This window comes from Salvelinus alpinus, chromosome 28 (assembly GCF_045679555.1).
Source record: "Salvelinus alpinus chromosome 28, SLU_Salpinus.1, whole genome shotgun sequence".
Lineage (NCBI taxonomy): Eukaryota > Metazoa > Chordata > Actinopteri > Salmoniformes > Salmonidae > Salvelinus > Salvelinus alpinus.
The window spans coordinates 8,409,864-8,433,801 of NC_092113.1; the positions used below are offsets into that span (position 1 = coordinate 8,409,864).

Here is a 23,938-nt window from a genome sequence, read left to right on the forward strand (position 1 = left end):
TGGATGTAGTTTCTGTAGCCATTTTGGTTGCTGCTCACTATAGTCGTATGTGTGTGATGGTGTGTGGAAATAACCTGATGAGGCAGAGAGATCATTTAATTTCTACATTGCTCTCTTGTCTTTTTTTTTTTTACCACGTGGTTAAAGTTCAGGTTTTAAATGTATATGATAGTCTAACAAGGTAGCACCTACACTAGGGAGTTTAGAAAGCCGTTTTTTACCTGTTAACTGTAGCTTTTCATCTGGTGTAGCAGGACAGTAACTTCATCTGGTGTAGCAGGACTTGCAAAAACATTTGTTTTTGCAAGATTTACAATGTGTTTTTATATGTCCTACTTTTACCAGATCAGGGCCCGGTTTCCCAAAAGCAGTCTAAGGCTAAAATTAATCGTTAGAACCTCTGTAGGAGCATCATTAAACCTCTGAGCTGTTTCTCCAAACCACCGTTATTAACGTTGCACTTGAAATTAATCTCATGCCTCGTACACATCGTGACGTATTTCATTATGCCGTACGGCATCTTTATGCAATCTCGTTCCGCTACTGGACGGTTGCCCGTACACATCGTGATCAAATCATCAAATCAAATCAAATGTATTTATAAAGCCCTTCTTACATCAGCTGATATCTCAAAGTGCTGTACAGAAACCCAGCCTAAAACCCCAAACAGCAAGCAATGCAGGTGTAGAAGCACGGTGGCTAGGAAAAACTCCCTAGAAAGGCCAAAACCTAGGAAGAAACCTAGAGAGGAACCAGGCTACGAGGGGTGGCCAGTCCTCTTCTGGCTGTGCCGGGTGGAGACTATAACAGAACATGGCCAAGATGTTCAAATGTTCATAAATGACCAGCATGGTCAAATAATAATAATCACAGTAGTTGTCGAGGGTGCAGCAAGTCAGCACCTCAGGAGTAAATGTCAGTTGGCTTTTCATAGCCGATCATTAAGAGTATCTCTACCACTCCTGCTGTCTCTAGAGAGTTGAAAACAGCAGGTCTGGGACAGGTAGCACGTCCGGTGAACAGGTCAGGGTTCCATAGCCGCAGGCAGAACAGTTGAAACTGGAGCAGCAGCATGTATTTCATGACGCCGTATGTCATCTTCACACAATCTCATTCCGCTAACTGGACGGAAAGCATAGGCAAAGATGTGTATCACAAATCCAAGATAGACCACATTCTGTCGTTTCCAATGGGAAAAAATGTGTCATCGTGGGCAGAACAAGCAAGGAGGGGGCAGAGCCAAGCACGAGCTAGCGAGATCCAATTGTCACTCTAGCAGGTATTTTCATATTTCCGTTAGAGAACACTTACTCTGTGTAATGTGCACGTGCAATAACTCAATTTGCCCTTGCACTCCTAAACGAAGCCATTTTTGGAAACTTTAGCAAAGGGTAAAGTCTAATAAACTTAGTCCACTCTGTTTGTAACAAATTCTAGTTTTGGGAACAGAAAACTTTATTGAGGACAAATGTTTCATCGATGAATGTCAGCCAAAATCCATCGTTCCATCTTCTGCCACTGCCGGCCACTATATTTGGTAGTGAGTGGAAACGCCAAGTGGATGCTTCACATTTATACATCCAGTGAAATATCTGTCTCATTGTTCTATCTGTGGCATAGAGTTTCACAAGACAAGATGGTGGAGAGCCTGACTGCTACCGTAACCAAGCTGCAAGGAATGAAGCTTGTTTGTGGATTGCAACAGAAGTAAAAATCGCATCTATGTTTTCATGACAAGAAATAGCAAACGTGGACCTCCTGAGTGGCGCACCGGTCTAAAGCACTGCATCGCAGTGCTTGAGGCATCACTACAGACCCGGGTTTGATCCCGGGCTGTGTCGTAGCCAGCCGCAACCGGGAGACCCATGAGGCGGCGCATAATTTGCCCAGCGGCGTCCGGGTTAGGGGAGGGTTTGGCCGGCCGGAATGTCCTTGACCCATCGTGCTCTAGCGAGTCCAGTGGCGGGCCGGGCACGTGCACGCTGACACGGTTGCCAGTTGTACGGTGTTTCCTCTGGCACATTGGTGCGGCTGGCTTACGGGTTAAGCGAGCAGTGTGTCAGGAAGCAATGCGGCTCAAGCACCGGAGTTGCTCTAGAGCAGAGTTTCCCAAACTCTAGTCAGGAGCCTCCAGCGACGCCCTCTAGTCAGGAGCCTCCAGCGACGCCCTCTAGTCCGGAGCCTCCAGCGACGCCCTCTAGTCCGGAGCCTCCAGCGACGGGCTTCAGTCCGGAGCAGCCAGAGTCTCCCTTCTGTCCGTAGCAGCCAGAGTCTCCCTCCTGTCCGGAGCTGCCAGAGTCGCCCTACTGTCCGGGGTCTGCTGCGAGGGTCCCCAGTCCGAGGTCGGTGGCGAGGGTCCCCACTCTGGAGGCGCCACCTAAGTGGGCCAAGCCAGAGGTGGAGCGGGTTCTACGTCCCGCACCAGAGCCGCCACCGCGGTGAAATGCCCACCCAGACCCTCTCCTATAGGTTCAGGTTTTGCGGCCGGAGTCCGCACCTTTGGGAGAGGGGGGGGGGGGGGGTACTGTCACGCCCTGACCTTAGTTCCTTTTTTATGTCTCTATTTTGGTTTGGTCAGGGCGTGAGTTGGGGTGGGCATTCTATGTCTGGTGTTCTATGTTGTCTATTTCTTTGTGTTTGGCCGTGTGTGGTTCTCAATCAGAGGCAGCTGTCTATCGTTGTCTCTGATTGAGAACCATACTTAGGTAGCCTGTTCCCACCTGTGTTTGTGGATAGTTGTTTACTGTTTTGTGTTTTTTCACCTTACAGGACTGTTTCATGCCGTTCACTCTCTTTGTTGTTTTTTTGTCATTCAGTGTTCAGTTTATTTGATTAAATTTACGATGAACACTTACCACGCTGCGTATTGGTCCGATGATTCCTATTCCTCATCATCAGACGAAGAGGAGGAGCGTTACACATATGGAGTAATAGAGATCGTTCTTTACAATCAAGAATTGATTTGTGGGTGATAACCTCTAGTCTTGAGCCCAACACTGTAGAGGTAAAAATACTGCCTGCAGTCCTGACGGATCATCAAGTCATATGGTTGACTGTAAGAATGTGCAGTAATGATGGTAAAAAATACTCTGGTGGTTATTGGAAATTAAATGACTCATTGTTATTGCATGATGATTTAAAAAATGTGATTAAGAATCTAATTTCTGTTTACTGGAGTTTAGCTACATCTAATGCAGAATATGGGAACTATTGGGATCTGCTGAAATTTATAATCCGCTCAGCCTGTGTTACTTATGGGAAACGGCTTGCTTTAAGAAGGAGATGTGAGGTAGCTGAACTCTCTAAGACAATTGCGGATATCAAAGAGATTGAGCATCTTGATCTTAATGAGAAAGCTAAATTGAATGATTTACAGAATCAACTAGATACATTGTATGAGGAAAAGCCTAGAGGAGCTTTCATAAGATCCAGAAAACAATGGCTTGAAAAAGGCAAAAACAACAGTAGATACTTTTTTAATTTGGAAAAGAGGAGAGGGGAACTCAACACACTTCGGAAATGTAAGATTAATGGGGTTACCACTGAGGATAGAGAGTTGTTATCAGACTTTACCACTAAGTTTTAAGAGAATCTTTACTCCTTAGATAACAATTTGAGTGACTAAGGATTCTCCTTGATTCTATAGAGAATGTTAATTCGGTTAGTGAAGAATTCAATCGGTCTTGTTGTCAAGATTTATCAATTATGGACATCCTGTACGGGGTTGCTCAGTTAAAAAATAACAAATCTCCAGGTTTTGATGGATTAACCTCTGAATTTTACAAAACCTTCTCTGAAGAAATAGCACCATTTTTACTTGAAACCTTTAAGGAGGCTATAAAGAAGGGAGAACTACCTGCCTCTCTGAAGCAAGGGGTTTTTACTCTTATACCATAACCACACAAGGATCTCTTAAATATTGATATTTGGCGTCCAATCACACTCCTAAATAACGACTACAAAATTATAGCCTTAATCTTTGCAAAAAGGTTCAAGTCTTGCTTGAATGATCTGATTGATGAATGTCAATCAGGGTTTATGAAAGGGAGCCATATATCTAATAATCTGAGGCTGGTGTTAGACTTGGTTGAGTATTGTGATCTATTGGATGACTTCCCTGTTATCCTATTTTTTGATTTTCAGAAAGCATTTGATACAGTAAGTCACAATTTTATCTTTGATTGTCTTAAGCATTTTTAAGCATTTTTTGTTGTTGATGCTATTAGAACTCTGTATAGTGGTGGCAATAGCTGTATCAAACTCTGTCATGGAACATCCTCAAGGTTTAACATTTACAAAGGAATACGACAAGGCTGTCCAATTTCACCTTTTTTTATTTTTGTTAATATCTCAAATTTTATGCTCATTAGTTCATAAAAGTCGATTTGAAGGCATTACATTCCAGGCCAGAGAGATCAAGATATCCCAACTGGCGGATGACACGTCACTTTTTTTGAAAAATGTGTCACAAGCTAGATTAGCATTGGATATCGTGAAGCAGTTCTCCAAAATCTCAGGTTTGGCATTAAATCTTTCCAAATGTGAGATGTTTGTTTTGAAAGGAGCTGTCAATCCAGCAGATTGTAACATCTCTGAAAAAGATACTGTAACCTACCTCGGTGTAAAGATCACCAAAAATCTTAAGGCTGTGAATGATCTTAATTTGAACCCTGTAACTGAATCTGTCAAAAAGAATTCTCATCATGGTTAGGGAGGGATTTAAGTCTTCAAGGAAGGGTGCTTTTATCCAAAGCTGAGGGACTATCTCGTGCATCCTATCTTTTTTCATCTATTGACATTCCCAAATCCACTTGCTGTACCTTAGATAGGCTATTGTACAACGTCATATGGAAAAACAAGCCACATAAGATAAAAAGAGATGTTATCACCAACAGGGTTTGTGATGGAGGTCTAAATGTCTTAGACTTCACTCTCTTCAATCAGATATCAAAGGTCAACTGGGTTAAAAGGTACATAAAAAATCCTCATAGTTTCTGGAATATTATACCTCATTTTGTTTTTAAGAAGTTCGGATTGCTTCATTTTTTACTACAATATCCACATATTGTGGGTAAACTTCCTGTGAAAATGGCGGCTTTTCACAAGCAGGTTTTAATGTGCTGGGCTTTGTTGTGTAAACACAACTTTTCACCTCATAAATGTTTTATATGGAACAATGGGTCGATATTACATAGAAACAAGATGTTATTTACCTATAAATGGTTCCTGAAAAACATTGTCCTTGTCAGCCAATTAGTTAATATTAGTGGGAATCTATTTACACGGAGAGAATTTATGGAAAGATACAACTTTGAGGTTTCAAACAAGGAATATGACACTGTTATTAAAGCTATACCTAGTGGGATAAAAACTTTACTTCAGAATAATGCATATTTTGGAATATCTCCGATTGTCAGCGATATCCAGGTGAATACTAGATACGAAATTCAACAATCATTTATTAAGGGATATTTTCTACAGGAAGTCTATTCCCTCTGCGATATTTTGTTGGGCTTCATCGTTTGATGTAAACTGGCACTGTGCTTGGCTCACTCCACACAAATTTATGGTGACCAATAAAGTAAAGGAGATCTTTAAGATTATCCATAGATTCTATCCGTGTAATAGCTTGATTTCTAAATATATACCTGATGTTACCAGTGAATGCAGTTGTTGTGAACTAGAAACCGAATCTATTGAACACTTATTCTGTCATTATTTATATAGTGAAATGTTCTGAACTGATGTAAAACTATATCTTGGCCTCAAATTGCATACAACCATTGACATTTCTAAGTTTGACCTATTATTTTACTACACTGATTCCACAATTGAACGTGGATATGTCATAAATCTCTTTATTTTATTAGGAAAAATGTTCATACACAAATCTAAATTTATGAAGAAAAATCCCCTTTTCTTAATTTTTTTAATCTGATTTGGAAAACTATTTAGAGTAATTAAAACGTATACAAAACAAAATGTTAAAAAAAATTATTCGCTACATGTCTGTATTTGAATTGATATAATGTGGATTGGTTTTTTTTATAAAAAAAATAAATATATATTTGTGGAATCCCTCTGGCTGTTATGTTTATGTTTTGCATGTTACTCTTAATAATAATAAAAAATTATAATAATGAATAAATAAAAACATTGGTGCGGCTGGCTTCCAGGTTAAGTGGGCATTGTGTCAAGAAGCAGTGCGGCTTGGTTGGGTTGTGTTTCGGAGGACGCAGGGCTCTCGACCTTTGCCTCTCCTGAGTCCGTACGGCAGTTGCAGCGATGAGACAAGACTGTAAGTACCATGAAATTGGGGAGGAAAAGGGGTAAAAACGTTTTATTTATTGAAAATTATAACTTTGAAAGGTCACACCCCTAACCCTGATTGACCTAAAGTCACGAAATCCGGGTACATAGCTCCTTCCACTTACTATGGTTTTTAAACATGAAGGCCTAAAGCGGAAAAACAACATGTTAGGCTTGTAGGCCTACAGCTAGAGCTGCTACTACTTCTAATTAGCAAACCAACAACAATTAAACAAGGCAACAGTAAACATGTTGTCCCCCACGAATGATGTAGCGCCCCTCTTTGGGCCAATCAGTGTAATTTTGTAAATGATGGATCTCTATTGGCAAGATGCATCATTCACCAAAGATTCGTCTAAATCGGGCCAGTGGTGTCTGAGATATCGCGTGGGTTAGTTAGACTCATATCCCTGAGCATATGTGCCAAATTCCATCACTCTGAGCCAAACAGATCAAACGATATAAACATGTGCCCATTATAGGGCCACCTTGTGGTCGATATGAAAGTCCTTGCATATGTTGAGTCTTGACAGTGTTTGCAACATGTGCACCAAATGTTGTTACAAAACAAATATCCTTGACTGATTTATATGCATTTATGTGCCAGACACGCCCACGTTAATGTTTATTGGTCAAAATGTTGTTTTAGTTACTCGCCTGGAAAGTATTGCGTTGAGATACCTTTGTCCATACATGCCACATATCAAATTTCTTGCAAATCGTGCCAGAACAGTAGCCTAGAGTTTTAAGAGTTTTTCACAAAATTCATAATGGTGGAAAATCCACAAATGTGTTCCTTGTAAGTGATAGGACTCAAATGACTGCATTGGTTTCACTTGTAGCTAGGCCCCTAATAATTAACCGCGAGGGCCCTGAGAGGGAGCCCCATTAGGCCCATGGGCTTTCGTCTTAACTTGTCCATTATCATTCACACTGTCACGGTCCACGGGCCTATTTTTAAGGACACCCAAGATTCACATAAATTGATGGTTCAATGTACTTATGATAGCATCAGTGTCAAAGTGGCAAGCCCTTCTACTATATAAATGGTTCAGTCCACGACCACCCTGCACGCAGTGGGTTTCATAGGCTATCATGGTGTGTAGTACTTAGTATGACCACAGCATGTCGCTAAGATTTTTTTTATTATTTCAAAAGAGTGGAGCTAATCGATTTTGCATGTTGCAGTTGCTTAAATTACTATACACATAATGACGCATTATACACAAATGCTTAGAGTCCAGACCAAACGAAGATGTCAACACAGAGTTTAGAAAATGTAGGCTTTGTTTGAGGACTGCACTATGGGGATGTGGCAGAGATGTTAGCTGTGCTACGCATGCGTGTGAGTTGCACGGTGGATCAGTTGAATACAGACGTAAGACATTTCAATTAATTTTGTTTCCTTTTTGACTATGCCTTTTACTAATAGCTATAACATTATTCCCCAGGTATAATTCGATTAAATAAAAGTAGTGGTGTATGGCATTTGGCACTATCTCTATATATAGATTGAGAAATTAGGAAGTGGTTGTAATAATCCCCAGCATGCATTTCATGAGGAGTTATAGGCTACTAAACATTTAAATATAATAGTAATACTGCAAAATGTTTCCACTACGAATGTGGTATTCTTTTCATTTGAATGTAATAAAACTGTGATTTGCCGACATTACAATTTGGGTGATATTGTTATATACAACGTTACCGGGACTTGTAATGATTAGAATGTGGTGAGAACCGGTTCGTTTAGTCTACAGTACACTCTGGTTTCTCTTCAGATCGCATAAATCTTTCGCCTTTTACTAAAGATTTCCGTGGGGAGGAACATTATGAGTATCAACTAATTTTTTGATGCCCGGCCTCACGGCTGGGCTTCCTACTGTTGTGAAATAAATATTAAGGAAGTTTGGTGAGGTGTTGTATGTATAGAGAGCTACAGGTAGTCTGCTCAATCAAGTTTTAACTAGTGACCGGAAGTTGGAATATTTGTATTTACTCTGATCTTTTCTGTTCGTTTGTTCAAAATGAAAATATTTCGTTCACTTTAATCAGCAATGCCCAGAGCACGCAGGACCCCATACCCGCGAACGATGAACTGAAAACTCGAAAGAGTCATGATTTTACGAGCCTCCCGTTCACATGTCGTTTACCAAATAGGGCTTTTTGGAGCTGTCATTTGAGACTGAGACTTGTGAACAGCCCCAGACCATTATTCCTCCTCCACCAAACTTTACAGTTGGCACTATGCATTGGGGCAGGTAGAGTTCTCCTGGCATCCGCCAAACCCTGATTTGTCAGTTGGACAGCCAGATGGTGAAGCGTGATTCATCACTCCAGAGAATGCGTTTCCAGTGCTCCAGAGTCCAATGGCGATGAGCTTTACACCACTCCAGCCGACGCTTGGCATTGTGCATGGTGATCTTAGGCTTCTGTGCGGCTGCTAGGTCATGGAAACCCATTTCATGAAGCTCGTGATGAACAGTTCTTGCACTGACGTTGCTTCCAGAGGCAGTTTGGAACTCGGAAGTGAGTGTTGCAACCGAGGACAGAACATTTTTACGAGCTACGCGCTTCAGCACTCGGCGGTCCCGTTCTGTGAGCTTGTGTGGCCTACCGCTTCGTGTCTGACCTGTTGTTACCACTAGATGTTTCCACTTCACAATAACAGCACTGACAGTTGACTGGGGCAGCTCTAGCAGGGCAGAAATTTGATGAACTGACTTGTTGGAAAGGTGGCATCCTATGACGGTGCCAAGTTGAAAGTCACTTAGCTCTTCAGTAAGGCCATTCTACTGCCAATGTTTGTCTATGGCGATTGCATGGCTGTGTGCTCAATTTTATACATCTGTCAGCAACGGTTGTGGCTGAAATAGGAAGTGTTGTAATAATCCCCAGCATGCATTTCGTGCGGAATTACAGGCTACTAAATGTTTAAATATAATAATAATGTTGCAAAATATTTCCACTACGAATGTGGTATTCTTTTCATTTGAATGTAATAAAACTGTGATTTGCCGACTTTACAGTTTGGGTGATATTGTTATAAAAAACGTCACCAGGACTTGTAATGAATTGAAGATGTTGAGAGCCGGTTCGTTTAGTCTGCAGTACACTCTGGTTTCTCTTCAGATCGCATAAATCTTTCGCCTTTTACTAAAGATTTCCGTGGGGAGGAACATTATGAGTATCAACTAATTTTTTGATGCCCGGCCTCACGGCTGGGCTTCCTACTGTTGTGAAATAAATACTGAGGAAGTTTGGTGAGGTGAGGTGTATGTAAAGGCTTTTGCCATAGAGAGCTACAGGTAGTCTGCTTAATCAAGTTTTAACTAGGGACCGGAAGTTGGAATATTTGTACTTACTCTGATCTTTTCTGTTCGTTTGTTCAAAATACAAATATTTCGTTCACTTTAGTCAGCAATGCCCAGAGCACGCAGGACCCCTACCGGCGAACGATGCACTGAAAACTCGAAAGAGTCATGATTTTACGAGCCTCCCGTTCACATGTCGTTTACCAAATAGGGCTTATTGGAGCTGTCATTTGAGACTGAGACTTGAACACGTGTGCTTTAAACAATGTAGATTTGTTGATTGATAGGCATACAAATAAGATGATTTTTTGATACATTTGAAACGAGGTTTAGCTGTGGCTGCTAAGGGTATAGATTTTGAACGAAATACATTGCTTGACTGAGGTGAGATTGATGCGCACAGTCGTTCGCGAACAGCCCCCCAGACAATTCGTTCTCGAGTTTGTTGGCAGAGGCTGTGAATGTTTTGGTTCTACAAAGCTGTGTCCATCACATTCAATGATCAATTAATTGCAGTCATCCTTGCACCATGCGATCAATTATCAGTGATAAACATGTATTTTTATTCTCTTTGCTCAAGACAGATAGTGGTCGGAGCACGTCTCTGGAGCCGCTGACCCTGAGGAGCGTGTATTAATCCTGCTGTATGACTCTAGTGATGGGCATTCGGAGTCTTTTCTGTGAGACGGCTCATTTGGCTCAGTTCACGTAAAAGAGCCAGACAGACCATTTGGCTCCCAAACGGTTCTTCGGTCAAAATGCTTCGAAATCGACCTAGAACAATGAACAAAAATGCAAATATCCAATGTTATGCCCGAAAAGTAGGCTACCATTATGTCAGATAGTAAAATGCACGTTCAAATAAATGTTTACCTGGCCAAATTATTTGATGGCCTGCAAAAGAATGAAGAAAATAAATCTGCCTGGACCAGATTGAGGCGCTCTCTCTTGTTTCTGCAGTGACGATTCACCCTCTTTAGATAATTACTTTATGTCTTATCTGCAGAAAAACAGCATGTTCACCAAAAATATCCGTTCAAAAAGAGCCGTTCGTTCGCGAACGAGCCATCACCATAGGACTCATTGCAGCCTGCAGTAACTAGCAGGTCAAACCAACGGTGTTGTTTTTAACACACTGATATCAATGGAATCTCATTTAGGATTTTGAAATGATTCATGCATTATGTTTCTTCCAGTGTGAGTTAAAATTACATCATTGTTATCCATGATTGACACAGCAACATATCAACGTATAGCCAGTCCATGGTTATACGTCTAAGAAGAAGAGAAAACAAACAATAATCAATTGGGGAAACACTATCGACAACACTACAGCAGATATTGAGAGTCTATTTACTTATTCAACATTTTAATTTAGGACAAGGAGTACAAATTTACAGTGCATTCGGAAAGTATTCAGACCCTTAACTTTTTCAAAGTTTTGTTACAATGCAGCGTTATTCTAAAATTGATCAAATCATTTTTTCCTCGTCAATCTACACACAATACCCAATAATGACAAAGCAAAAACAGTTTTTTGACATTTTTGCAAATGTATACAAAAAAAGAAAAAAACTGAAATATCACATTTACATAAGTATTCAGACCCTTTACTCAGTACTTTGTTGAAGAACCTTTGGTAGCGATTACAGCCTCAAGTCTTCTTGGGTATGACGCTACAAGTTTGGCAAACCTGTATTTGGGGTGTTTCTCCCATTCTTCTCTGCAGATCCTCTCAAGCTCTGTCAGGTTTGATGGGGAGCGTCGCTGCAGAGCTATTATCAGGTCTCTCCAGTGTTCGATGGGGTTCAAGTCCGGGTTCTGGCTGGGCGACTCAAGGACATTCAGAGACTTGTCCTGAAGCCACTCCTGCATTGTCTTGGCTGTGTGCTTGTCCTGTTGCTCAGTCTGAGGTCCTGAACGCTCTGGAGCAGGTTTTCAACAAGGATCTCTCTACTTTTCTCTGTTCATCTTTCCTTTGATCCTGACTAGTGTCCCAGTCCATGCCGCTGAAAAACATCCCCACAGCATGATGTTGCCACCACCATGCTTCATCGTAGGGATGGTGCCAGGTTTCCTCCAGACTTGACGCTTGGCATTGAGGCCAAAGATTTCCATCTTAGTTTCATCAGACCAGAGGATCTTGTTTCTCATGGTCTGAAAGTCCTTCAGGTGCCTTTTGGCAAACTCCAAGCGGGCTGTCATGTGCCTTTTACTTAGGAGTGGCTTCCGTCTAGCCACTCTTCCATAAAGGCCTGATTGGTGGAGTGCTGTAGAGATGGTGTTCCTTCTGGAAGGCTCTCCCATCTCCACAGAGGAACTCTGGAGCTCTGTCAGAGTGACCATTGGGTTCCTGGTCATCTCCCTGACCAAGTCCCTTCTCCCCCAATTTGGTACCCTTGCCCAAATCTGTGCCTCAACACAATCCTGTCTCTGAGCTCTACGGACAATTCCTTCGACCTAATGGCTTGGTTTTTGCTCTGACATGCACTGTCTACTGTGGGATCTTATATAGACAGCTGCGTGCCTTTTCAAATCATGTCCAATCAATATAATTTACCACAGGTGGACTCCATTCAAGTTGTAGAAACATCTCAAGGATGATCAATGGAAACAGGATGCACCTGAGCTCAATTTCAAGTGTCATAGAAAAAATGTATAAAATCTAGTTTTTCCTTTGTCGTTATTGGGTATTGTGTGTAGATTGATGAGGGGAAAATCTATTTAATCAATCTTAGAATAAGGCTGTAACGTAACAAAAATGTGGAAAAAGTCAAGGGGTCTGAATACTTTCCGAATGTACTGTACACTACATGACCAAATGTATGTGGACACCTGCTTGTGGAACATCTCATTCCAAAATGATGGGCATTAAAATGGAGTTGGTCCACCCTTTGCTGCTATAACAGCCTCCTCTCTTCTGGGAAGGCTTTCCACTAGATGTTGGAACATTGCTGCAGGGACTTGCTTCCATTCAGCCACAAGAGCATTAGTGAGGTTGGGCGATTAGGCCTGGCTCGCAGTCTGTGTTGCATTTCATCCCAAAGGTGTTTGATAGGGTTGAGGTCAGGGCTCTGGGAAGGCCAGTCAAGTTCTTCCACACCGATCTCGACACACCATTTCTGTATGGACCTCGCTTTGTGCACGGGGGCATTGTCATGCTGAAACAGGAAAGGGCCTTCCCCAAACTGTTGCCACAAAGTTGGAAGCACAGAATTGTCTGGAAGGTGGAACATCACTGGAACTAAGTGGCCTAGGACGGACCATCAAAAACAGCCCCAGACCATTATTCCTCCTCCACCAAACTTTACAGTTGGCACTATGCATTGGGGCAGGTAGAGTTCTCCTGGCATCCGCCAAACCCTGATTTGTCAGTTGGACAGCCAGATGGTGAAGCGTGATTCATCACTCCAGAGAATGCGTTTCCAGTGCTCCAGAGTCCAATGGCGATGAGCTTTACACCACTCCAGCCGACGCTTGGCATTGTGCATGGTGATCTTAGGCTTCTGTGCGGCTGCTAGGTCATGGAAACCCATTTCATGAAGCTCGTGATGAACAGTTCTTGCACTGACGTTGCTTCCAGAGGCAGTTTGGAACTCGGAAGTGAGTGTTGCAACCGAGGACAGAACATTTTTACGAGCTACGCGCTTCAGCACTCGGCGGTCCCGTTCTGTGAGCTTGTGTGGCCTACCGCTTCGTGTCTGACCTGTTGTTACCACTAGATGTTTCCACTTCACAATAACAGCACTGACAGTTGACTGGGGCAGCTCTAGCAGGGCAGAAATTTGATGAACTGACTTGTTGGAAAGGTGGCATTCTATGACGGTGCCAAGTTGAAAGTCACGTAGCTCTTCAGTAAGGCCATTCTACTGCCAATGTTTGTCTATGGAGATTGCATGGCTGTGTGCTCAATTTTATACACCTCTCAGCAACGGGTGTGGCTGAAATAGGAAGTGGTTGTAATAATCCCCAGCATGCATTTCGTGCGGAATTATAGGCTACTAAATGTTTAAATATAATAATAATGTTGCAAAATATTTCCACTACGAATGTGGTATTCTTTTCATTTGAATGTAATAAAACTGTGATTTGCCGACTTTACAGTTTGGGTGATATTGTTATAAAAAACGTCACCAGGACTTGTAATGAATTGAAGATGTTGAGAGCCGGTTCGTTTAGTCTGCAGTACACTCTGGTTTCTCTTCAGATCGCATAAATCTTTCGCCTTTTACTAAAGATTTCCGTGGGGAGGAACATTATGAGTATCAACTAATTTTTTGATGCCCGGCCTCACGGCTGGGCTTCCTACTGTTGTGAAATAAATACTGAGGAAGTTTGGTGAGGTGTGGTGTATGTAAAGGCTTTTGCCATAGAGAGCTACAGGTAGTCTGCTTAATCAAGTTTTAACTAGGGACCGGAAGTTGGAATATTTGTACTTACTCTGATCTTTTCTGTTCGTTTGTTCAAAATACAAATATTTCGTTCACTTTAGTCAGCAATGCCCAGAGCACGCAGGACCCCTACCGGCGAACGATGCACTGAAAACTCGAAAGAGTCATGATTTTACGAGCCTCCCGTTCACATGTCGTTTACCAAATAGGGCTTATTGGAGCTGTCATTTGAGACTGAGACTTGTACACGTGTGCTTTAAACAATGTAGATTTGTTGATTGATAGGCATACAAATAAGATGATTTTTTGATACATTTGAAACGAGGTTTAGCTGTGGCTGCTAAGGGTATAGATTTTGAACGAAATACATTGCTTGACTGAGGTGAGATTGATGCGCACAGTCGTTCGCGAACAGCCCCCCAGACAATTCGTTCTCGAGTTTGTTGGCAGAGGCTGTGAATGTTTTGGTTCTACAAAGCTGTGTCCATCACATTCAATGATCAATTAATTGCAGTCATCCTTGCACCATGCGATCAATTATCAGTGATAAACATGTATTTGTATTCTCTTTGCTCAAGACAGATAGTGGTCGGAGCACGGCTCTGGAGCCGCTGACCCTGAGGAGCGTGTATTAATCCTGCTGTATGACTCTAGTGATGGGCATTCGGAGTCTTTTCTGTGAGACGGCTCATTTGGCTCAGTTCACGTAAAAGAGCCAGACAGACCATTTGGCTCCCAAACGGTTCTTCGTTCAAAATGCTTCGAAATCGACCTAGAACAATGAACAAAAATGCAAATATCCAATGTTATGCCCGAAAAGTAGGCTACCATTATGTCAGATAGTAAAATGCACGTTCAAATAAATGTTTACCTGGCCAAATTATTTGATGGCCTGCAAAAGAATGAAGAAAATAAATCTGCCTGGACCAGATTGAGGCGCTCTCTCTTGTTTCTGCAGTGACGATTCACCCTCTTTAGATAATTACTTTATGTCTTATCTGCAGAAAAACAGCATGTTCACCAAAAATATCCGTTCAAAAAGAGCCGTTCGTTCGCGAACGAGCCATCACCATAGGACTCATTGCAGCCTGCAGTAACTAGCAGGTCAAACCAACGGTGTTGTTTTTAACACACTGATATCAATGGAATCTCATTTAGGATTTTGAAATGATTCATGCATTATGTTTCTTCCAGTGTGAGTTAAAATTACATCATTGTTATCCATGATTGACACAGCAACATATCAACGTATAGCCAGTCCATGGTTATACGTCTAAGAAGAAGAGTAAACAAACAATAATCAATTGGGGAAACACTATCGACAACACTACAGCAGATATTGAGAGTCTATTTACTTATTAAACATTTTAATTTAGGACAAGGACTACAAATTTACAGTGCATTCGGAAAGTATTCAGACCCTTAACTTTTTCAAAGTTTTGTTACAATGCAGCGTTATTCTAAAATTGATCAAATCATTTTTTCCTCGTCAATCTACACACAATACCCAATAATGACAAAGCAAAAACAGTTTTTTGACATTTTTGCAAATGTATACAAAAAAAGAAAAAAACGGAAATATCACATTTACTTAAGTATTCAGACCCTTTACTCAGTACTTTGTTGAAGAACCTTTGGTAGCGATTACAGCCTCAAGTCTTCTTGGGTATGACGCTACAAGTTTGGCAAACCTGTATTTGGGGTGTTTCTCCCATTCTTCTCTGCAGATCCTCTCAAGCTCTGTCAGGTTTGATGGGGAGCGTCGCTGCAGAGCTATTATCAGGTCTCTCCAGTGTTCGATGGGGTTCAAGTCCGGGTTCTGGCTGGGCGACTCAAGGACATTCAGAGACTTGTCCTGAAGCCACTCCTGCATTGTCTTGGCTGTGTGCTTGTCCTGTTGCTCAGTCTGAGGTCCTGAACGCTCTGGAGCAGGTTTTCAACAAGGATCTCTCTACTTTTCTCTGTTCATCTTTCCTTTGATCCTGACTAGTCTCCCAGTCCATGCCGCTGAAAAACATCCCCACAGCATGATGTTGCCACCACCATGCTTCATCGTAGGGATGGTGCCAGGTTTCCTCCAGACTTGACGCTTGGCATTGAGGCCAAAGATTTCCATCTTAGTTTCATCAGACCAGAGGATCTTGTTTCTCATGGTCTGAAAGTCCTTCAGGTGCCTTTTGGCAAACTCCAAGCGGGCTGTCATGTGCCTTTTACTTAGGAGTGGCTTCCGTCTAGCCACTCTTCCATAAAGGCCTGATTGGTGGAGTGCTGTAGAGATGGTGTTCCTTCTGGAAGGCTCTCCCATCTCCACAGAGGAACTCTGGAGCTCTGTCAGAGTGACCATTGGGTTCCTGGTCATCTCCCTGACCAAGTCCCTTCTCCCCCAATTTGGTACCCTTGCCCAAATCTGTGCCTCAACACAATCCTGTCTCTGAGCTCTACGGACAATTCCTTCGACCTAATGGCTTGGTTTTTGCTCTGACATGCACTGTCTACTGTGGGATCTTATATAGACAGCTGCGTGCCTTTTCAAATCATGTCCAATCAATATAATTTACCACAGGTGGACTCCATTCAAGTTGTAGAAACATCTCAAGGATGATCAATGGAAACAGGATGCACCTGAGCTCAATTTCAAGTGTCATAGAAAAAATGTATAAAATCTAGTTTTTCCTTTGTCGTTATTGGGTATTGTGTGTAGATTGATGAGGGGAAAATCTATTTAATCAATCTTAGAATAAGGCTGTAACGTAACAAAAATGTGGAAAAAGTCAAGGGGTCTGAATACTTTCCGAATGTACTGTACACTACATGACCAAATGTATGTGGACACCTGCTTGTGGAACATCTCATTCCAAAATGATGGGCATTAAAATGGAGTTGGTCCACCCTTTGCTGCTATAACAGCCTCCTCTCTTCTGGGAAGGCTTTCCACTAGATGTTGGAACATTGCTGCAGGGACTTGCTTCCATTCAGCCACAAGAGCATTAGTGAGGTTGGGCGATTAGGCCTGGCTCGCAGTCTGTGTTGCATTTCATCCCAAAGGTGTTTGATAGGGTTGAGGTCAGGGCTCTGGGAAGGCCAGTCAAGTTCTTCCACACCGATCTCGACACACCATTTCTGTATGGACCTCGCTTTGTGCACGGGGGCATTGTCATGCTGAAACAGGAAAGGGCCTTCCCCAAACTGTTGCCACAAAGTTGGAAGCACAGAATTGTCTGGAAGGTGGAACATCACTGGAACTAAGTGGCCTAGGACGGACCATCAAAAACAGCCCCAGACCATTATTCCTCCTCCACCAAACTTTACAGTTGGCACTATGCATTGGGGCAGGTAGAGTTCTCCTGGCATCCGCCAAACCCTGATTTGTCAGTTGGACAGCCAGATGGTGAAGCGTGATTCATCACTCCAGAGAATGCGTTTCCAGTGCTCCAGAGTCCAATGGCGATGAGCTTTACACCACTCCAGCCGACGCTTGGCATTGTGCATGGTGATCTTAGGCTTCTGTGCGGCTGCTAGGTCATGGAAACCCATTTCATGAAGCTCGTGATGAACAGTTCTTGCACTGACGTTGCTTCCAGAGGCAGTTTGGAACTCGGAAGTGAGTGTTGCAACCGAGGACAGAACATTTTTACGAGCTACGCGCTTCAGCACTCGGCGGTCCCGTTCTGTGAGCTTGTGTGGCCTACCGCTTCGTGTCTGACCTGTTGTTACCACTAGATGTTTCCACTTCACAATAACAGCACTGACAGTTGACTGGGGCAGCTCTAGCAGGGCAGAAATTTGATGAACTGACTTGTTGGAAAGGTGGCATTCTATGACGGTGCCAAGTTGAAAGTCACGTAGCTCTTCAGTAAGGCCATTCTACTGCCAATGTTTGTCTATGGAGATTGCATGGCTGTGTGCTCAATTTTATACACCTCTCAGCAACGGGTGTGGCTGAAATAGGAAGTGGTTGTAATAATCCCCAGCATGCATTTCGTGCGGAATTATAGGCTACTAAATGTTTAAATATAATAATAATGTTGCAAAATATTTCCACTACGAATGTGGTATTCTTTTCATTTGAATGTAATAAAACTGTGATTTGCCGACTTTACAGTTTGGGTGATATTGTTATAAAAAACGTCACCAGGACTTGTAATGAATTGAAGATGTTGAGAGCCGGTTCGTTTAGTCTGCAGTACACTCTGGTTTCTCTTCAGATCGCATAAATCTTTCGCCTTTTACTAAAGATTTCCGTGGGGAGGAACATTATGAGTATCAACTAATTTTTTGATGCCCGGCCTCACGGCTGGGCTTCCTACTGTTGTGAAATAAATACTGAGGAAGTTTGGTGAGGTGTGGTGTATGTAAAGGCTTTTGCCATAGAGAGCTACAGGTAGTCTGCTTAATCAAGTTTTAACTAGGGACCGGAAGTTGGAATATTTGTACTTACTCTGATCTTTTCTGTTCGTTTGTTCAAAATACAAATATTTCGTTCACTTTAGTCAGCAATGCCCAGAGCACGCAGGACCCCTACCGGCGAACGATGCACTGAAAACTCGAAAGAGTCATGATTTTACGAGCCTCCCGTTCACATGTCGTTTACCAAATAGGGCTTATTGGAGCTGTCATTTGAGACTGAGACTTGTACACGTGTGCTTTAAACAATGTAGATTTGTTGATTGATAGGCATACAAATAAGATGATTTTTTGATACATTTGAAACGAGGTTTAGCTGTGGCTGCTAAGGGTATAGATTTTGAACGAAATACATTGCTTGACTGAGGTGAGATTGATGCGCACAGTCGTTCGCGAACAGCCCCCCAGACAATTCGTTCTCGAGTTTGTTGGCAGAGGCTGTGAATGTTTTGGTTCTACAAAGCTGTGTCCATCACATTCAATGATCAATTAATTGCAGTCATCCTTGCACCATGCGATCAATTATCAGTGATAAACATGTATTTTTATTCTCTTTGCTCAAGACAGATAGTGGTCGGAGCACGGCTCTGGAGCCGCAGACCCTGAGGAGCGTGTATTAATCCTGCTGTATGACTCTAGTGATGGGCATTCGGAGTCTTTTCTGTGAGACGGCTCATTTGGCTCAGTTCACGTAAAAGAGCCAGACAGACCATTTGGCTCCCAAACGGTTCTTCGTTCAAAATGCTTCGAAATCGACCTAGAACAATGAACAAAAATGCAAATATCCAATGTTATGCCCGAAAAGTAGGCTACCATTATGTCAGATAGTAAAATGCACGTTCAAATAAATGTTTACCTGGCCAAATTATTTGATGGCCTGCAAAAGAATGAAGAAAATAAATCTGCCTGGACCAGATTGAGGCGCTCTCTCTTGTTTCTGCAGTGACGATTCACCCTCTTTAGATAATTACTTTATGTCTTATCTGCAGAAAAACAGCATGTTCACCAAAAATATCCGTTCAAAAAGAGCCGTTCGTTCGCGAACGAGCCATCACCATAGGACTCATTGCAGCCTGCAGTAACTAGCAGGTCAAACCAACGGTGTTGTTTTTAACACACTGATATCAATGGAATCTCATTTAGGATTTTGAAATGATTCATGCATTATGTTTCTTCCAGTGTGAGTTAAAATTACATCATTGTTATCCATGATTGACACAGCAACATATCAACGTATAGCCAGTCCATGGTTATACGTCTAAGAAGAAGAGTAAACAAACAATAATCAATTGGGGAAACACTATCGACAACACTACAGCAGATATTGAGAGTCTATTTACTTATTAAACATTTTAATTTAGGACAAGGACTACAAATTTACAGTGCATTCGGAAAGTATTCAGACCCTTAACTTTTTCAAAGTTTTGTTACAATGCAGCGTTATTCTAAAATTGATCAAATCATTTTTTCCTCGTCAATCTACACACAATACCCAATAATGACAAAGCAAAAACAGTTTTTTGACATTTTTGCAAATGTATACAAAAAAAGAAAAAAACGGAAATATCACATTTACTTAAGTATTCAGACCCTTTACTCAGTACTTTGTTGAAGAACCTTTGGTAGCGATTACAGCCTCAAGTCTTCTTGGGTATGACGCTACAAGTTTGGCAAACCTGTATTTGGGGTGTTTCTCCCATTCTTCTCTGCAGATCCTCTCAAGCTCTGTCAGGTTTGATGGGGAGCGTCGCTGCAGAGCTATTATCAGGTCTCTCCAGTGTTCGATGGGGTTCAAGTCCGGGTTCTGGCTGGGCGACTCAAGGACATTCAGAGACTTGTCCTGAAGCCACTCCTGCATTGTCTTGGCTGTGTGCTTGTCCTGTTGCTCAGTCTGAGGTCCTGAACGCTCTGGAGCAGGTTTTCAACAAGGATCTCTCTACTTTTCTCTGTTCATCTTTCCTTTGATCCTGACTAGTCTCCCAGTCCATGCCGCTGAAAAACATCCCCACAGCATGATGTTGCCACCACCATGCTTCATCGTAGGGATGGTGCCAGGTTTCCTCCAGACTTGACGCTTGGCATTGAGGCCAAAGATTTCCATCTTAGTTTCATCAGACCAGAGGATCTTGTTTCTCATGGTCTGAAAGTCCTTCAGGTGCCTTTTGGCAAACTCCAAGCGGGCTGTCATGTGCCTTTTACTTAGGAGTGGCTTCCGTCTAGCCACTCTTCCATAAAGGCCTGATTGGTGGAGTGCTGTAGAGATGGTGTTCCTTCTGGAAGGCTCTCCCATCTCCACAGAGGAACTCTGGAGCTCTGTCAGAGTGACCATTGGGTTCCTGGTCATCTCCCTGACCAAGTCCCTTCTCCCCCAATTTGGTACCCTTGCCCAAATCTGTGCCTCAACACAATCCTGTCTCTGAGCTCTACGGACAATTCCTTCGACCTAATGGCTTGGTTTTTGCTCTGACATGCACTGTCTACTGTGGGATCTTATATAGACAGCTGCGTGCCTTTTCAAATCATGTCCAATCAATATAATTTACCACAGGTGGACTCCATTCAAGTTGTAGAAACATCTCAAGGATGATCAATGGAAACAGGATGCACCTGAGCTCAATTTCAAGTGTCATAGAAAAAATGTATAAAATCTAGTTTTTCCTTTGTCGTTATTGGGTATTGTGTGTAGATTGATGAGGGGAAAATCTATTTAATCAATCTTAGAATAAGGCTGTAACGTAACAAAAATGTGGAAAAAGTCAAGGGGTCTGAATACTTTCCGAATGTACTGTACACTACATGACCAAATGTATGTGGACACCTGCTTGTGGAACATCTCATTCCAAAATGATGGGCATTAAAATGGAGTTGGTCCACCCTTTGCTGCTATAACAGCCTCCTCTCTTCTGGGAAGGCTTTCCACTAGATGTTGGAACATTGCTGCAGGGACTTGCTTCCATTCAGCCACAAGAGCATTAGTGAGGTTGGGCGATTAGGCCTGGCTCGCAGTCTGTGTTGCATTTCATCCCAAAGGTGTTTGATAGGGTTGAGGTCAGGGCTCTGGGAAGGCCAGTCAAGTTCTTCCACACCGATCTCGACACACCATTTCTGTATGGACCTCGCTTTGTGCACGGGGGCATTGTCATGCTGAAACAGGAAAGGGCCTTCCCCAAACTGTTGCCACAAAGTTGGAAGCACAGAATTGTCTGGAAGGTGGAACATCACTGGAACTAAGTGGCCTAGGACGGACCATCAAAAACAGCCCCAGACCATTATTCCTCCTCCACCAAACTTTACAGTTGGCACTATGCATTGGGGCAGGTAGAGTTCTCCTGGCATCCGCCAAACCCTGATTTGTCAGTTGGACAGCCAGATGGTGAAGCGTGATTCATCACTCCAGAGAATGCGTTTCCAGTGCTCCAGAGTCCAATGGCGATGAGCTTTACACCACTCCAGCCGACGCTTGGCATTGTGCATGGTGATCTTAGGCTTCTGTGCGGCTGCTAGGTCATGGAAACCCATTTCATGAAGCTCGTGATGAACAGTTCTTGCACTGACGTTGCTTCCAGAGGCAGTTTGGAACTCGGAAGTGAGTGTTGCAACCGAGGACAGAACATTTTTACGAGCTACGCGCTTCAGCACTCGGCGGTCCCGTTCTGTGAGCTTGTGTGGCCTACCGCTTCGTGTCTGACCTGTTGTTACCACTAGATGTTTCCACTTCACAATAACAGCACTGACAGTTGACTGGGGCAGCTCTAGCAGGGCAGAAATTTGATGAACTGACTTGTTGGAAAGGTGGCATTCTATGACGGTGCCAAGTTGAAAGTCACGTAGCTCTTCAGTAAGGCCATTCTACTGCCAATGTTTGTCTATGGAGATTGCATGGCTGTGTGCTCAATTTTATACACCTCTCAGCAACGGGTGTGGCTGAAATAGGAAGTGGTTGTAATAATCCCCAGCATGCATTTCGTGCGGAATTATAGGCTACTAAATGTTTAAATATAATAATAATGTTGCAAAATATTTCCACTACGAATGTGGTATTCTTTTCATTTGAATGTAATAAAACTGTGATTTGCCGACTTTACAGTTTGGGTGATATTGTTATAAAAAACGTCACCAGGACTTGTAATGAATTGAAGATGTTGAGAGCCGGTTCGTTTAGTCTGCAGTACACTCTGGTTTCTCTTCAGATCGCATAAATCTTTCGCCTTTTACTAAAGATTTCCGTGGGGAGGAACATTATGAGTATCAACTAATTTTTTGATGCCCGGCCTCACGGCTGGGCTTCCTACTGTTGTGAAATAAATACTGAGGAAGTTTGGTGAGGTGTGGTGTATGTAAAGGCTTTTGCCATAGAGAGCTACAGGTAGTCTGCTTAATCAAGTTTTAACTAGGGACCGGAAGTTGGAATATTTGTACTTACTCTGATCTTTTCTGTTCGTTTGTTCAAAATACAAATATTTCGTTCACTTTAGTCAGCAATGCCCAGAGCACGCAGGACCCCTACCGGCGAACGATGCACTGAAAACTCGAAAGAGTCATGATTTTACGAGCCTCCCGTTCACATGTCGTTTACCAAATAGGGCCTATTGGAGCTGTCATTTGAGACTGAGACTTGTACACGTGTGCTTTAAACAATGTAGATTTGTTGATTGATAGGCATACAAATAAGATGATTTTTTGATACATTTGAAACGAGGTTTAGCTGTGGCTGCTAAGGGTATAGATTTTGAACGAAATACATTGCTTGACTGAGGTGAGATTGATGCGCACAGTCGTTCGCGAACAGCCCCCCAGACAATTCGTTCTCGAGTTTGTTGGCAGAGGCTGTGAATGTTTTGGTTCTACAAAGCTGTGTCCATCACATTCAATGATCAATTAATTGCAGTCATCCTTGCACCATGCGATCAATTATCAGTGATAAACATGTATTTTTATTCTCTTTGCTCAAGACAGATAGTGGTCGGAGCACGGCTCTGGAGCCGCAGACCCTGAGGAGCGTGTATTAATCCTGCTGTATGACTCTAGTGATGGGCATTCGGAGTCTTTTCTGTGAGACGGCTCATTTGGCTCAGTTCACGTAAAAGAGCCAGACAGACCATTTGGCTCCCAAACGGTTCTTCGTTCAAAATGCTTCGAAATCGACCTAGAACAATGAACAAAAATGCAAATATCCAATGTTATGCCCGAAAAGTAGGCTACCATTATGTCAGATAGTAAAATGCACGTTCAAATAAATGTTTACCTGGCCAAATTATTTGATGGCCTGCAAAAGAATGAAGAAAATAAATCTGCCTGGACCAGATTGAGGCGCTCTCTCTTGTTTCTGCAGTGACGATTCACCCTCTTTAGATAATTACTTTATGTCTTATCTGCAGAAAAACAGCATGTTCACCAAAAATATCCGTTCAAAAAGAGCCGTTCGTTCGCGAACGAGCCATCACCATAGGACTCATTGCAGCCTGCAGTAACTAGCAGGTCAAACCAACGGTGTTGTTTTTAACACACTGATATCAATGG

The 23,938-nt window shown here is 42.5% G+C and overlaps 5 non-coding genes across 5 annotated transcripts; all 5 read left to right on the forward strand.

The window, feature by feature from the left end:
• Positions 1-8,070: 8,070 nt before the first annotated feature.
• On the forward strand, positions 8,071-8,186 carry LOC139558057 (U5 spliceosomal RNA). The gene has a single exon (XR_011671548.1). It is a non-coding gene; the product is annotated as a U5 spliceosomal RNA (small nuclear RNA).
• Positions 8,187-9,421: 1,235 nt separating this feature from the next.
• Positions 9,422-9,537, forward strand: LOC139558058 (U5 spliceosomal RNA). Its single transcript, XR_011671549.1, has one exon. It is a non-coding gene; the product is annotated as a U5 spliceosomal RNA (small nuclear RNA).
• Positions 9,538-13,810: 4,273 nt separating this feature from the next.
• LOC139558059 (U5 spliceosomal RNA) lies at positions 13,811-13,926 on the forward strand. The gene has a single exon (XR_011671550.1). It is a non-coding gene; the product is annotated as a U5 spliceosomal RNA (small nuclear RNA).
• Positions 13,927-18,199: 4,273 nt separating this feature from the next.
• LOC139558043 (U5 spliceosomal RNA) lies at positions 18,200-18,315 on the forward strand. Its single transcript, XR_011671535.1, has one exon. It is a non-coding gene; the product is annotated as a U5 spliceosomal RNA (small nuclear RNA).
• A 4,273-nt stretch (positions 18,316-22,588) lies between these two features.
• On the forward strand, positions 22,589-22,704 carry LOC139558044 (U5 spliceosomal RNA). The gene has a single exon (XR_011671536.1). It is a non-coding gene; the product is annotated as a U5 spliceosomal RNA (small nuclear RNA).
• The last annotated feature ends 1,234 nt before the right edge of the window (positions 22,705-23,938 follow it).